The 13,815-nt window shown below is 44.2% G+C and overlaps 1 protein-coding gene across 5 annotated transcripts in view; it reads right to left on the reverse strand.

Annotated features, from left to right (window-relative positions):
* LOC131436301 (WD repeat and FYVE domain-containing protein 3) overlaps positions 1 to 13,815 on the reverse strand; it is a 1,204,110-nt gene that overhangs the window by 763,459 nt on the left and 426,836 nt on the right. The window lies entirely within an intron of this gene.

The following is a 13,815-nucleotide window of genomic DNA, read 5'->3' on the forward strand; positions in this document are numbered from 1 at the left end:
GCGTTTGTTCACTATGCAGCTTAATTGCCGCTCGGGCCAGCACATATCCTACCGCCACTAGTGCCATAACACACAGTGCGATAGTTTGATAAACTTCGTGTCCCGCTGACTGTGCATTGGTGCTGGTAATTATTTCGTCAGCACTAAACCAGCCCATAATGTCACTTTGCTCTTTTCTGTTATTTCATCAATTATAAATCGCCGTTACTAGCGGTACGCCATCAGTGTATGTAGTTTTGTTATTCCACTAATTATAAATCGTCGTCACTAGCGGTACGCCTTCAGTGTATGTAGTTTTGTTATTCCACTAATTATAAACGGTCGTCACTAGCGGTACGCCATCAGTGTATGCAATTTTGTTATTTTGGCGGTGAAGAACACTAATCAAATGTAGTTGCTAATCATTTCATTCTTAAACACTTTATACTGCTATTGAACACAGCTGGTCACTCGCGGTACGCCATCATTGCTATGCTGTTTGGTATCAAATGTAGTTGCTAATCATTCCATTTCTAAACACTTTATACTGCTATTTAACACAGTTGGTCACTCGCGGTACGCCATCATTGCTATGCTGTTTGGTTAGATCGGTGGCGGAGAACACTGATCAAATCTCGTTTCTAATCAATCTTTTTCGCACGCTTCGTATTGCTATGTAACACAAATGGTTCGAGCCAGGTACATTCCCGTAACTAACGAAAACACTCCACGAATGGAAAAGGATCGCCATGAAAAATCAGGAAAAAATCATGATAAATTTACGGCCACTGAGTGGCAGGAATTTCTTTCTTGAATTGAGATACCGACATTCGCGGTCGAGAGTCGTTCTCGAACTCTTTATTTCGGAATTATATTTCTTAACGCTAGGCCCTGCTCGGGCGGTGGCTACGTGACCCTTTATAGCGCGTCAGCATAAAACGGTCACCGCTCTGTCGGTGGCAACGATCGCGCTTTATGCTGCGTCGGAGTTTCGATATCATTTATTTATTTTTACGATTGAAGCGGGCCTGTATCCACCACATTATAATGCATACATAGACGGTCTCTGATTCGACTACAACAAAGCCATATCGGTTGCAGGTTAGACCAGAACCGAATAATAGTTTTTGCCTTTCTCATATAGATAGGTTATGCAATCACTGAGAAAACCGAATTTTTAGCCGAGGCCCGGAGGGCCAGGTGTCATATACCATTCGGCTCAGCTCGTCGAGTACGCAAAATTTATCTCTCTCTCTCTCTGTGTGTGTTTTTTTTTGCACTAACTTTTCTCGGAGATGGCTTAACCGATTTTCACAAACTTAGATTCAAATGAAAGGTCTTGTGGTCCCATACAAAATTCCTGAATATAATTTGGATCCGACTTTCGGTTCCAATGTAGGTAAAATGTGCAATAAATTGTGAAAATAAGTGCACCAACTTTTTTCGAAGATGGCTGAACCGATTTCCACAAGCTTAGATTCAAATGAAAGCTCTTTAGGTGCCATACTAAATTCCTGAATTTCATTTCGATCTAATTTCCGGTTGCGGAGTTATGGGGTAAAATGTGCAAAGAAATGAAACTATGTTTTCTAACTTTTCTCATAGATGGCTCGACCGATTTTTACAAATTTAGATTCAAATGAAAGCTCCTGCGGTCCCATACTGAGTTCCTGGATTTTATCCGGATCCGGAAATGTAGAGTAAAATGTGTTAAAAAATTTCTAGCATCACTGATAAGGGCGAAAAACCGTAAAAAAATGTCTACATCGACCTCAAATCTTTTCCAATTGATAGTTTTTATCAGTAGACGGTCAAACAAACCGATTTCAGTTATTCTTTCAAGAATCGAAGAAAATTATTTTGAAGAATACCACAGTACTATATATGATAGTATGATTGATATGAGAAAGGCAGCATTGCACCACTAGATGGATTAAAACAGGTTTTTATGTTCCAGATCAATCTCATTTCCACTGGATTGCTTTCTAACGTACTCAAAAACATTTTTGCTTCTCTTATTAGGTTGTGATTGACACCAAACATCACATAATTCAGATCTAAGTGGTTTAAACATTTCTACGTTATTAAAAACTTACTTTTGAAAACCTGTCAAACTGTAGAAACACAACACTAGTGATGCTAGCTGATGTTCATTGAATGTCTGCGGAAAAGGGAAAATAACATATGAAACATATGAATAATGTCTGCGATCCGCAAAAGATCTGCACCATAATGTAAAAATCTTCCAAGTTGATAACATGTCTGCATATCTGGCATATATGCATAAAGTTTTGATTACGGGAGCCAGACGTCAGAAGTACAAATAAATTGACTACAGATGCCGATGCTCGAAAATGACTGTATTTATGTGTGTTGTTAGTCACACTATGAATGTCTTTCTAAACAATAACATCAGTTTTATGTTTAAAATATGAACGGGACATCAATACATCCGAAAAATTCACGAGTATAGATATCTGGCACGCCTGATCTGGTCCATCTGATTCTAAGACAAGACCTGACAACTGGCTTCTTATTCTTCCTTTCGAATCATCCTTCTCGTCATTTTCGCCCTGTGGAATAAATACCAACGTATCGGCTACAGTGTAGCCATATTTACAGATTTTTTAATAATTTTATGCTAAGAAAAAAATATTTATTTAATTTTAATTTTTATACTCGGTTTTTGATTTGCAGTAAACATGAAAAATGCTTTGGTGAATGCATTTTTTGTCGTGAATACGACTTACTTTACTATGGGGTGCCTTTTCAAAATTAGCCATATGGAAGAATGGGCAGAACTTAATCGTGAATATCTCGACTTGTATTAATGGTAGCAACATAATTCTTTCACCATTTCATCAAAAATATGATCAGGAAATTATGATAATATTTTGAACAGTGTGAGATAACCACAAACAACTCAAAAATTAAGTTTTCTCAAAATTTCAAAATAATGCGGAAAACTATTTACTTTCGCTTGGGTTTTTCGCGCAAGGACGACGATTTTGAGGTAGCCAGGCACATATCTTCAACTGAATGCGTATAAAAGGGGAACCGTGGTGAAAATCGATCATTTCTTTTCGTGCGTTCGATGGGAGCAGACGTCGTGGAAGTTAAACCTTCAACCAACAGCGACGGAGAGGGCGCCTTCTGCGTGGTAGCAACTTTCATTCGCTTGCTAGCCTTCAAGGCGAGCAGACTGCATCGCGAGAGTTAAGGTCAAACCGCATTCGGCCGACATTTCCATCGCCGATCTTTTTTCGCTCTTCGGTTATGACTGAGCTGCCGGCGTGCACATGTATAGGTACGCCGGACCCGACATAAAATTTATATCTTTGGCAACGATATTTCTCACCTAGCTTTTTGCACCGTAGCAACTGTGTCGGGTCCGGCGTACCTATACATGCGCACGCCTGTGCAGAGCCATAGCCGAAGAGAGAAATAGTCAACGCCGGCGAGCTCGGATCGGCCGAATGCGGAGTGCCCTTTAAACCATCAACCAGCAGCGACGGAGAGAGCGCCTTCTGCGTGGTTAAAAGCTCAAACGCTCAGGTAGCAACTTTCATTCGCTTGCTGGGCTTCAAGGCAAGCAGACTGCCATCGCGGGAGTTAAACCATCAGCGACGGAGAGAGCACCTGCCATCATTTGGTTTTCGGTAGTCATAACGAGAAGTTCAATTTTCAGATTGTAGTTCCGCAATATAGGTTCAGAATTCAGAGCCTGCGTGCTGAAACTGGATTCTGGAACTGTATTCCGGAACTAATTTGAGTTTCGAAATTTCAATTCTAGAATTGAAACTGGATTCTGAGTCTGTTATTGGTTCTAAATTTAGTTCTTGAACTCAGGATCCAGTTCTTTATTCCATACTTCTTCTATTCGGTTCTTTTTAGAACCATAATAATACTCCTAAAGAATTATGCGGAAATTTACTTTACTGTACTCTATAAAACCCATTCTGGTAGTCATGGTGAAAAATCGTCTTCATGTTTTAGAGCTTAGTTCTGGAATATGGGTTTAGAATTCAGAGTCTGCGTGCTGAACTAACTCAAATCGTCACCATTTTTTTTATTATAAAGAACTATACTGCTTATTTCATAGTATTTAAGTGCGTTTCAGAATGTTTAATGTAACTAATCTGTAATTTAGTCTAGGCGCATCGTTTAAATTTCTAGTAATGAAAGAGGGGAAAGTTGCACAATTCAAACAATCGATGAACTACCAATTCGAATTCGGAAGCATAAATAAAGCGTGTCATATTCGTATTCACGACATCCAGTTATGTCTCTGACATTACACACCCGTACTTTTATTATAAAGAACTATACTGCTTATTTCATAGTATTTAAGTGTGTTTCAGAATGTTTAATGTAACTAATCTGTAATTTAGTCTAGGCGCATCGTTTAAATTTCTAGTAATGAAAGAGGGGAAAGTTGCACAATTCAAACAATCGATGAACTACCAATTCGAATTCGGAAGCATAAATAAAGCGTGTCATATTCGTATTCACGACATCCAGTTATGTCTCTGACATTACACACCCGTACTTTTTATTATAAATTAATGCTTGAAAACAATTAATTGAGCTTTGGCGACAAAACACGAAATATCTGATGTTTAACTCAAAATCGATTCCATTGTTGACGTATTACGGGAAACTTTTGAAAACCGGAAAAGGTCAAGTTTGGATAGAAATGCTTAGTGCGACCACAGTGTGGAACACAACAGTTCATTCTTCTCCTAAAACTAAACACACTTTCGAGTTTACACTAATTTAACAAATCTTTTTTGTTTACACTTTAATTCACTAGAAAGAAAAACGGCTTGATGGTGATTTTAATTACACAGTGCTGCCGCTATAAACATTCATTACAAATGAAATTGAAAAAAAGTGAAACATCCTCTGAAAAGTTTCATTTTCATTGGTTAGCTAAAATTATAAATTTTAATAAACTTGTTTTCTGATTTTTTTTATACTTGGTATCATTGCTCGCGTACCCTGCAAAAGTTTTTTCTTTTCACAATGTGCGGGTAGCAGTATCAAAATCAGCCAATCAGAAACTGGTCAATTTTGGAACAAAAGCAGCCTCCCCAGTAGTCAGGTCTTGTCTTAAATCTTATTAAGTGATATATATTCACGGTCATGGAAACAGTGAAACATTGCACTACATTTTGTTTAGTTTTGTTAAGAGCCCTATCCAACTCCGCTATGAATTGTATATGAAACTGGAAGGAAAAGATTACCGAGGAAATTTGTGCAAAGTTTAGTTGCTCATATCTGCTCCTCTTCAAACTGAACCCCCTTAAAAATAGTATAAAACTTGTTTTAATCCACCTAGTGGTGCAATGATGCCGCTCTCATATTTAATACTGTGGTATTCTATTCAAAATGTTTCTCTTCGATTTTTGAAAGAGGCAAGGGATTGTTTGTGCATAAACTAGTATAACATACAGAATATAACAGAGCTTTGCTCGCGACGACGATTTAAATATTTGTTGTATCCGAAAATATCCAGTAATTTTTGGCACTACCATAAGACCTCTCATTTGACTTTAAAATTGGAAATATTGCTTTTGAGATCAGTTTAGATTTGTACGGTTTTTGTTTCGCCTGTTTAAGTGATGTTGTACAACATTTTACACACTTTCCCCTACAACTCCGGAACAGGAAGTCGGATTCAAATGAAATTCAGGAATTCCATATGGAACCGTGAGACCTTTCATTTAAATTTTGATTGGTGGAAATCGGTCAACCCATCGCTGAGCAAAGTGAGTGAGATCCATTTTAATATATATTACCACTATTTCCGGTACTTCCGAAGACCCGGAACCAGGATAGCCGAAATTGGTTTGTTTAGTTCCCTACTGAAAATGGCTATAAATTTGTTTAGTTTTGAGACCAGATTAGATTTTTTTTGCGTTTTTTCGTTTCGCCTGTTTAAGTGACGGTATCAACTTTTTAACACATTTTACCCTATAATTCCGGAACAGGAAGTCAGATCCGGATGAAATTTGGGTGTTTTATTTGGGACTATGATAACTTTCATTTGAATTCAAGATTGTAAAATCTAAGATTGTAAAAATCCAACGCCATCTCTGAGAAAAGTAAGGAAGTCGGATCAAAATAAAATTCATGAACTTTGTATGGGACAATTATAGCTTTCATTTGAATCGAAATTTGTGAGAATCGGTTCAGCCGTCTCTGAGAAAAGTTATTGCACTTGTTTTCATTTTTTTTTGCACATATCACCCTGTAGTTCCGGAACCGGAATCCGGATTCGATTAAAATTCAGAAACTTTGTGTGGAGTTACAAGACCATTCATTTGAATCTAAGTCTATGAAAATGGGTTCAGCCATCTACGAGAAAAGTGAATGTTATTATTATTATTAATATCATTTATTTTACCCCGGCTTTAACCTTTTGGTCGTTCACCGGGGGGAAACAAGAATTGTAATTACATGTCATTTTGAAAAAAAAAATGAGTGTTTTTTTTTTATTTCAGTTTAAACTAGGAAGCGAAAATTCGATGAAGAGAGTAACGGTATGGGCCGCGGATAGCGTCCTCGCGGGTACAACCAGCCGGTGTTTTCGGTCCTTGGTTCTGGTGAGATGTTAGACCGGATAGTCCAGTGGAGCGTAGCGATGGTGTTTCTAGTTGATATTGGGCCGCGGAGAACATCCCTGGGGACCTACCCCAGCGGATGGCCCGCGGTGAAGATTCGGATCCGATGGCGATGGTGTCCTAGACTTCGTTGGGTCAAATGTCATCGGCACCTCGGTTTGTTCGATGGTGAGATTTGTGAAAAATTTAAAGGAGAAGAGCGTGAGAGAAATGTTTTGTTTTCATGGCGGTATATAGTGTTAATTTTACTGATTATGTTACTTTTCCGATCGAAATGATGGACAGACGAGGGTAGGGGGAAACTAGCAGAGGTGACCGTCGGACCTAGAAAAGATCGAATTAGTTCTGCGGCTGAGGTGGCGAACCAATAAAAAGTGGGGAGACGAGCGGATGTTAAAGCCGAATCTGGAGACAAAAGCAATATGTTTTTTTTTTTCGTTTGGTTTAAGCGACTGCCGAGATGAAGTGGCGGGCGAGCGGAACGTGGTGCAAGTGCGCAGGTGCTTGGATCAAGACGATAAACCGGGTGCATTGGATGGCGTTTCTAGTGTAAAAGAGAGCTGATGTTTTTTGGTTCGAGCTAAGCGATATTCAAAGTGTTGTTGGTTTTTTTTTGGGTCTCAGGGTTATTAGGGATTGTAGGTGAGTCTGTATACCATGTAGTTTGATAGAAGGGAGAGGATCAGGGCAGGGTTTATAGGGTGTGGAAGAGGTTGGCGTCTTTTAGGAAGTTGATGAGGGTAATTTCGGCTACTGGGTCATTCGATAAGATGTTTCTCATAGAGTTTTTGATGTCATACTGTACCCGGAGGTTGTGAAATTCCGGGCAGTTGACTAGTATGTGCTCCACTGTAAGCGGTGTGCTGCAAGTGGAGCGCATAGGTGGTGGATGCCTCGAGATGTAATGCTGATGGGTGAGGCGTGTGTGACCCGTGCGTAGCCGTGAGAGGACTCGTTGTTCCCGGCGGTCGGTGCGATCCGTCCATTTGGACAGATCCCCCTTAATCTTGGGCAGGAGGCCCCCGGATGATCGCCAGTGCCGTACGAAGTTATCCGTGAGCTTGATTCTAAAGTCAGTTAGAATGTCGGTTGACGGCACTGCGGATCTCATCCGAAGGCTTTTCCTGCCCATAGCCGCGAGTAAGTCTGCCTCTTCGTTACCCGGGATCCCGCTATGTCCAGGAATCCAGCATACTGTGACGTTGCTGCCACAGTCTGCCTCGATGGCCTGGACATATGGGTGTCTGGATCCTCCCGTCTCCAGAGCAGTGATTACTGCTAAGGAATCGGAGAAGATCACCGCCTCGGATCCCGGGGGGATGACTTTAAGGCATTCAAGTATGGCTGCGGCTTCCGCCGAGAACACCGAGCAAGAGGGTGGTAGACTACGGTGTATGGAGGTGTTGGGTCCCCATACACCGAGCCCGGTGCCAGTGCTTGTTCGCGATCCGTCAGTATAGAAAGAGGCAATGCCTCTAAACCTGTCGGAGGTTAACTGGAGAAAGCTGCTTTTCGCTGCTGCTGGGAGAGGTCTGGCCCCTAAGGATTGTGCCAGAGAAGTTTCGATTTTGGGAAGGTCTGGTTGGTACCATGGTCTCATCCAAACTCGGTATAGGCGTGCTAGTTTCGGGATGTTTTTCCCGGTGAAACTCCTGAACAGCGACTGAGCCATTTGCAGTAGAAGACAGTCTTTTCCAGTGGTTCGTTCTAGGTAGCCCAGAGATCTGCGGAGGATGATCCAAGCCGAAAACCAGCGGAATGGGAGCAAACCCGACTCTACGCAGGCGGCTGTTGCTGGGGTACTTGGGAGCAAGTTTGAGGCGTATCTGACGGCTCTTTTGTAAGTAGGGCCCAAAACCCTGAGCAGGGTTTCCATGCTTACAGCCGTCGCCTCTATCCCATAGTAAATACGACTCCAAATTAGGGACTTGGCTATGTTTATCCCCTGATGGCGGTTCCACTGGGGGGACCCGCACTAATGGTCTGGATTAGTCTTAATCTAGATTGGCAGTCTTTTTTTACTTGGCCAAAGTGGTTTGTGAAGTCTAGGTTTCGGTCGAAAACGACGCCGAGTATTCTAGGGCATTTCACAAACGGTACGATGACCGTTCCAATCGAGACCGGAGAGTTAGTGTTGCGGTGAGATTCCCGACAGAAGTGCGAGAGGGAGCATTTGTTAGGAGCGATATTGAACCCGACACTCTCTGCCCATTGGTGGATTGCTCTCGCCGTCTGCTGGATTTTTCTTCTTATTCTTTTACGGGATTTACCAATGACGAGGATCACAATGTCGTCGGCATATACGAAGATGAATATGCCTTTTGGTAAACAATTGAATATGGAGTTCATCCCCACGAGGAATAAGGTTACGGACAACACCGAACCTTGAGGGACCCCGTTTTGTTCAGCGAATGTTTGTGATAAGGATCCACCTATGTAAACTTTGAAGTTCCTTTCCTTGAGAAAATCTTGCAAAAAGACACCCATTCGCCCGTTGATGCCCCAGTCAACCAGTTGTCGAAGGACCCCTTCCCGATTGACTGTGTTATAGGCTTTTGCTAAGTCTATACATAGCGCGTCAACGTGTTGCCCTTCATTGATTCCTCTGTGGATGGTATCGCACAGCGAAGCAAGGTGGGCTCCGGTTCCTTTACCTTGGCGAAATCCGAATTGCCTGTGGTCTAGTAAACTGCGCTCTTCGAGAAATGAAACGAGGCGTCGGTTTACTAGCCTCTCGAGTGTTTTACCCATACACGAGAGGAGGCTAATTGGACGGAAGTTGTTGGCGACGAACGAGCCAGCGCAACCTTTGGGAATAGGAACAGTATGGGCTGTTTTCCAATTAGCTGGAATTGTCCCAGTAGACCAGACTTGGTTGAATAGGTTTAGTAGGGCAATGCGACCTTTAGGAGGAAGATGTCGGAGCATATCATAGTTAATGTTGTCCGGGCCGGTCGATTTTCCTTTTGCGGAGCTTAAAGCGAAGTTGAGTTCCTCCGCAGAAAAAAGTCTGTCCCAAACCTCGTTTGATCCAGGTGGGATTGACACAGGAGAGCGCTGGGCGTTCCGAAGTGAAATTTGGAATGTCACTGGTAGCGCCGTGTCAGCCGACAAGGATTCGAAATAACGCCCGAGGTGGTCGGCGATATCTCCTGGATTGGAAGTGAATCTGCCATTAATTTCAAGGGAGAAGCCCTTTTGCCTACGTTTTCCTCTAAGTGCGTTTACCCTTCTCCACAATTCTGCTGAGGAGGAGTCCGCGGAGATGCCGTCGAGAAATCTATTCCAGCTATCCACTTTAGCTTTGGTGATAGTTTCCCTGGAGAGATTCCTTGGGCGACGAAATTCTTGCGCCTTTGCATCTCTGGAGGGGTGATCAAGGGAGGTTTTCCGTAAGACCCGCAGTGCTTTTCTGCGGGCTTTGACCACTGTAGATACTTCGGCGGACCACCAGTGAACCGCTCGTTTGGGCGGTTTTCCACTGGATCGAGGAATATTATTTTCTGCTGCGCCGAGTATAATTGCTTCGAGCTCCTCTAGGGAGAGATCGGAATCTGGGTAAATCCGGTCCTCGATAGAGGACTCATAGCCCTTCCAATCGGCTCGTTGGAGGATCCATCTGCGACGTCGTGTGGTGAGGGGTTGACACGCGTCTAGTGAAATGAGAATGGGTACATGGTCGCTGCTTCCCGTGTCCGTCCACGTGGACCAGCTGCACGAGCTAACCAGACCCCGCGATACCACGGACAGATCAATGGCCGACTGGTATCGCCCTCTGAAAAAGGTGGGGCTGCCATCATTCATTACTATTGCCTCACACTCTACGATCGCATGCAAGATTTCCCCTCCACGGTGGCTGTTTTTCTTGGATCCCCATGCACTGTGGTGAGCGTTGAACTCACCCAAAACAAGGAAGGGGGGTCGAAGTTGCTGGAAAAGTTCCTTCAACTTCTTTCCCACATTTCTAACTTCTTTTGGGATGTAAACGGACACAACAGTGCAGGGGATCGGGAGCTGTATCTTCATAGCTATAGCGATTAGTTCAGTTTTGATAGGGCAGGGATCCGAAGGGATGTCCGCCCTAACTGCCAGGCCGATCGTTTGATACAAGTTGTTTCCGGTTGCGGCGCTCCAGATGTAGCGATGATTAAGCCACGAAGATGGGTTGGTAGATTGGCGTATGTGTGTTTCCTGGAGTGCTATTATCACCGGATTGTGAAGGGCTATAAGATACTGAAGGTCACCAAGGGAATGGCTGAGCCCGTTGACATTCCATTGGATGGCCAACGTAGTCCTATTCGACAGGGAGACGGAGTCAGAAGAGAACGAACAATTACTGACGTAAGATTGTATGGGAGAGGGGGGAGGAAATGCTTCTGCCGATTGTGGGTTGTATGAAGGGGGGTCGGCAGTAAGGGAAGGATTGAGAACGGGAGGAGACGGGATTGCTGGTTCCTTAGGGGACGGGTCGCGGGGGGATTTCAGTTTCCGTCCATTTGGCTGTGGGAAGCTGGCTGTAGATGGTGGAGGATTGTGCTTATAACAGCATCTCGAGGGGTGCCATGAACAGCCGGGGATGGGGCTGGAGCACGGATCCGAGCGGACAGGGTGGAAGGTGTTTGTTTTATTTGAAAATGATGGGACCGCTGCCCCTTCCTGGACCCAGAGGCCCACCGAAACTGGTGGGGGGGGGGGCAGACGAAGGACAGCGGACATCGAGCGGTTGACTGGTGAAGATTGTTGGACAAGCTTGAGAGTGGACGGTAGAGGTAACTCGCGGGCGACCCGCTTGCACTTCCACGGCGCAACTATCAAGGGGCGCTGGGGAAGTCACAGGGTCGTCTTGGTGTTGAGAGGTGGTGTTATATTGAGTGGATGTTGGGTTACTAAAGAGGGGTATGGTAGTGGAAGGAAGGGTTAGTATATTAGACTGTGAACGTTGATAGAAAGAATGATGAGTGATGGACGCGGAAGCCTGGTCGGGAGATCTCCGAGTTGATTCCGCTTCGGTCATTTCATTACATGGGCTGTTGTTAGATTTAGAGATGTTGCTGAGAAATATGTTTGGCCCTTTAGGAGATGTTGACACTGTCGACCAGTGCTGAGTCGATAACCATTGATTCTTCGCTCGAGCTTGAAAATAGACTCTCGGATCGAAAGGAGTCAGAAGATGGTAAGTCAAAATCGGTCGGGTCTGGAGGTGCAGTTTCTTGACGTGTGCTGGTGTTTTTTGGGTTTTTCGATCTTTTCTCGCTTTTTTTGCTACTACCACCAGAATGTGGTGGCGTTGGGCTTGTTGCTCTCTCACCGGATTTTCCTTTGCGGGGGAGTTCTGCCGCTCCAGGGCTGGTTGAGGTGTTGGTGTTGTGGAGAGTGGCTTTTTTGCCTTGGTTGGCCACTTTTGGAGGAGGAGAACCGCTGCTGCTTTTTCTTGACAAGGGTGCCTCTACATGGTGGACGGATTTCTCCATCAAAAGAGTTTGTATTTGCTCTCGCATCGCCTGGATCTGCTTAGTGGCTTCGCTCAAAGCTCCTTTCAGAAGCTGGATTTCTGGGTCTTTATTATCCTTGCTGTTGGTGGAATTTTCCCGCTTTTCTGCACGCAAACGTACGATTTCATCGCGAAGAAGTGCAATGGTGCGATCTTTTTCATCGTTGTTCCCAGATAGCCTGTTTTTTAGTTGGTCAGCGTATGAGCTACTGGGCTGGCTGGATCGCATTAGTTGCCTAGCTTCCGGAAAAGATATGCCACGGTCAACCTTGAGCTTAACAAGAGCCTCTTCTTCCAGATACTTAGGGCAGCGCCTAAAGCGGGCAGAATGGTCCCCTTTGCAGTTCAAGCACCTCGGGGGGTTCGGGCATGAACCATCCTCGGTGATCTCGTGCTCAAGACCGCAGGAGAGGCATGTCTGCTTGTTGGGACAGGATCTACTACCATGCCCGAACCTACCACACTGGTAGCAGAGCATGGGAGATGGATAGTATGGACGCACTGACGTCCTGACAAGGCCGATATATATAAATTCTGGTAAGAAGGACCCAGAAAAGGAAAGAACGAGAAGAGGGGTATTGATTGTAGCACCGTCTTTACGCTTTGTAATTCTCCGAACTCCACAAACGTTTTGCGTTTTGAGTTCGTTACAAAGTACATCCGTTCCGGTGTCGATTGTATCGCGGTCATAAATAACGCCTTGCACCACGTTCAGGGTGGGGTGGGGTACGACTTCCACCGCTTGACCATCAATCAATTGCTTCAGACCGAGCAAAGCGCAGTAGGCCTTTCTCGAAGTCGTTTTTAGTACGTACCGGGATCCACGAGCCTCTTTTGAGGCCGTGATCACCTTAACTGGATCAATGCCTAATACGCTCTGCACACTCTTCAAAATAAGAAATGGATTGGCGGCTAGCCGGGGCTCCGCCACACCATCCCGGGCAACCGCTCGTAATAACAAGGTTTGTTTATCGATTTCGTCTCCAGAGTTCATGAATTCTGGCAACGACTGGCAGAGAGGGAGAGCTATAGATATTTGAGAAGAGAGTGGTGGCATACTAGGGCGGGATGACGAGCCTCCCCCCGGAGGGTCAGGCCCCGGCATTCTTATTCAAGGAAATAAGACAAGACGGCAGTTTTGGTGGTCGGATTAATTATGTGATATAATTGGAGTAAAAAAGGTTATAAATAAATAATGGTTAAGAAGATAAAGAAAAATTACGCTCACCGCTGTGACGAAATGGTCTGTTCGTCGATCCCGTCAGGGCGGAGGAGGACAGCAAGCTATCCGCTCTGATAATGCTCTATATCGTTGCTGAGTTACACTGTCGCAGAGTTTACCGAAAGATGCCACTACACTAACACTGTCACAATCAAGATGTAGGCAAAATGGCTACCGACTTGTTTTAGGGTAGATGAGCACGAGTCTGATAAACGAAAAGCACGTGGTTTGTCAAATTGCTGGTTCGTTGAGTCACTATCGATTGGATTTACACAATGGATCAATGGGTCCGGGAGGCTGAGCCCGGGCCGGGTACCCACAGCGGCGGCCAAATGAATGGCGCCACGTGGTTGATCACTTTCTTGTCGAGAGTGCAAAAAACAAAAACACTTTTTTGGGAATATTCACTGGATGTCACTGATACGGTGTAGGTAAGATGTGATCTGTTGACTAAAGTCGCGATTGTCCAGAAACGGCCAAAACACTTGGAAGAAATA

Source organism: Malaya genurostris, chromosome 3, assembly GCF_030247185.1.
Source record: "Malaya genurostris strain Urasoe2022 chromosome 3, Malgen_1.1, whole genome shotgun sequence".
Classification (NCBI taxonomy): Eukaryota; Metazoa; Arthropoda; class Insecta; order Diptera; family Culicidae; genus Malaya; species Malaya genurostris.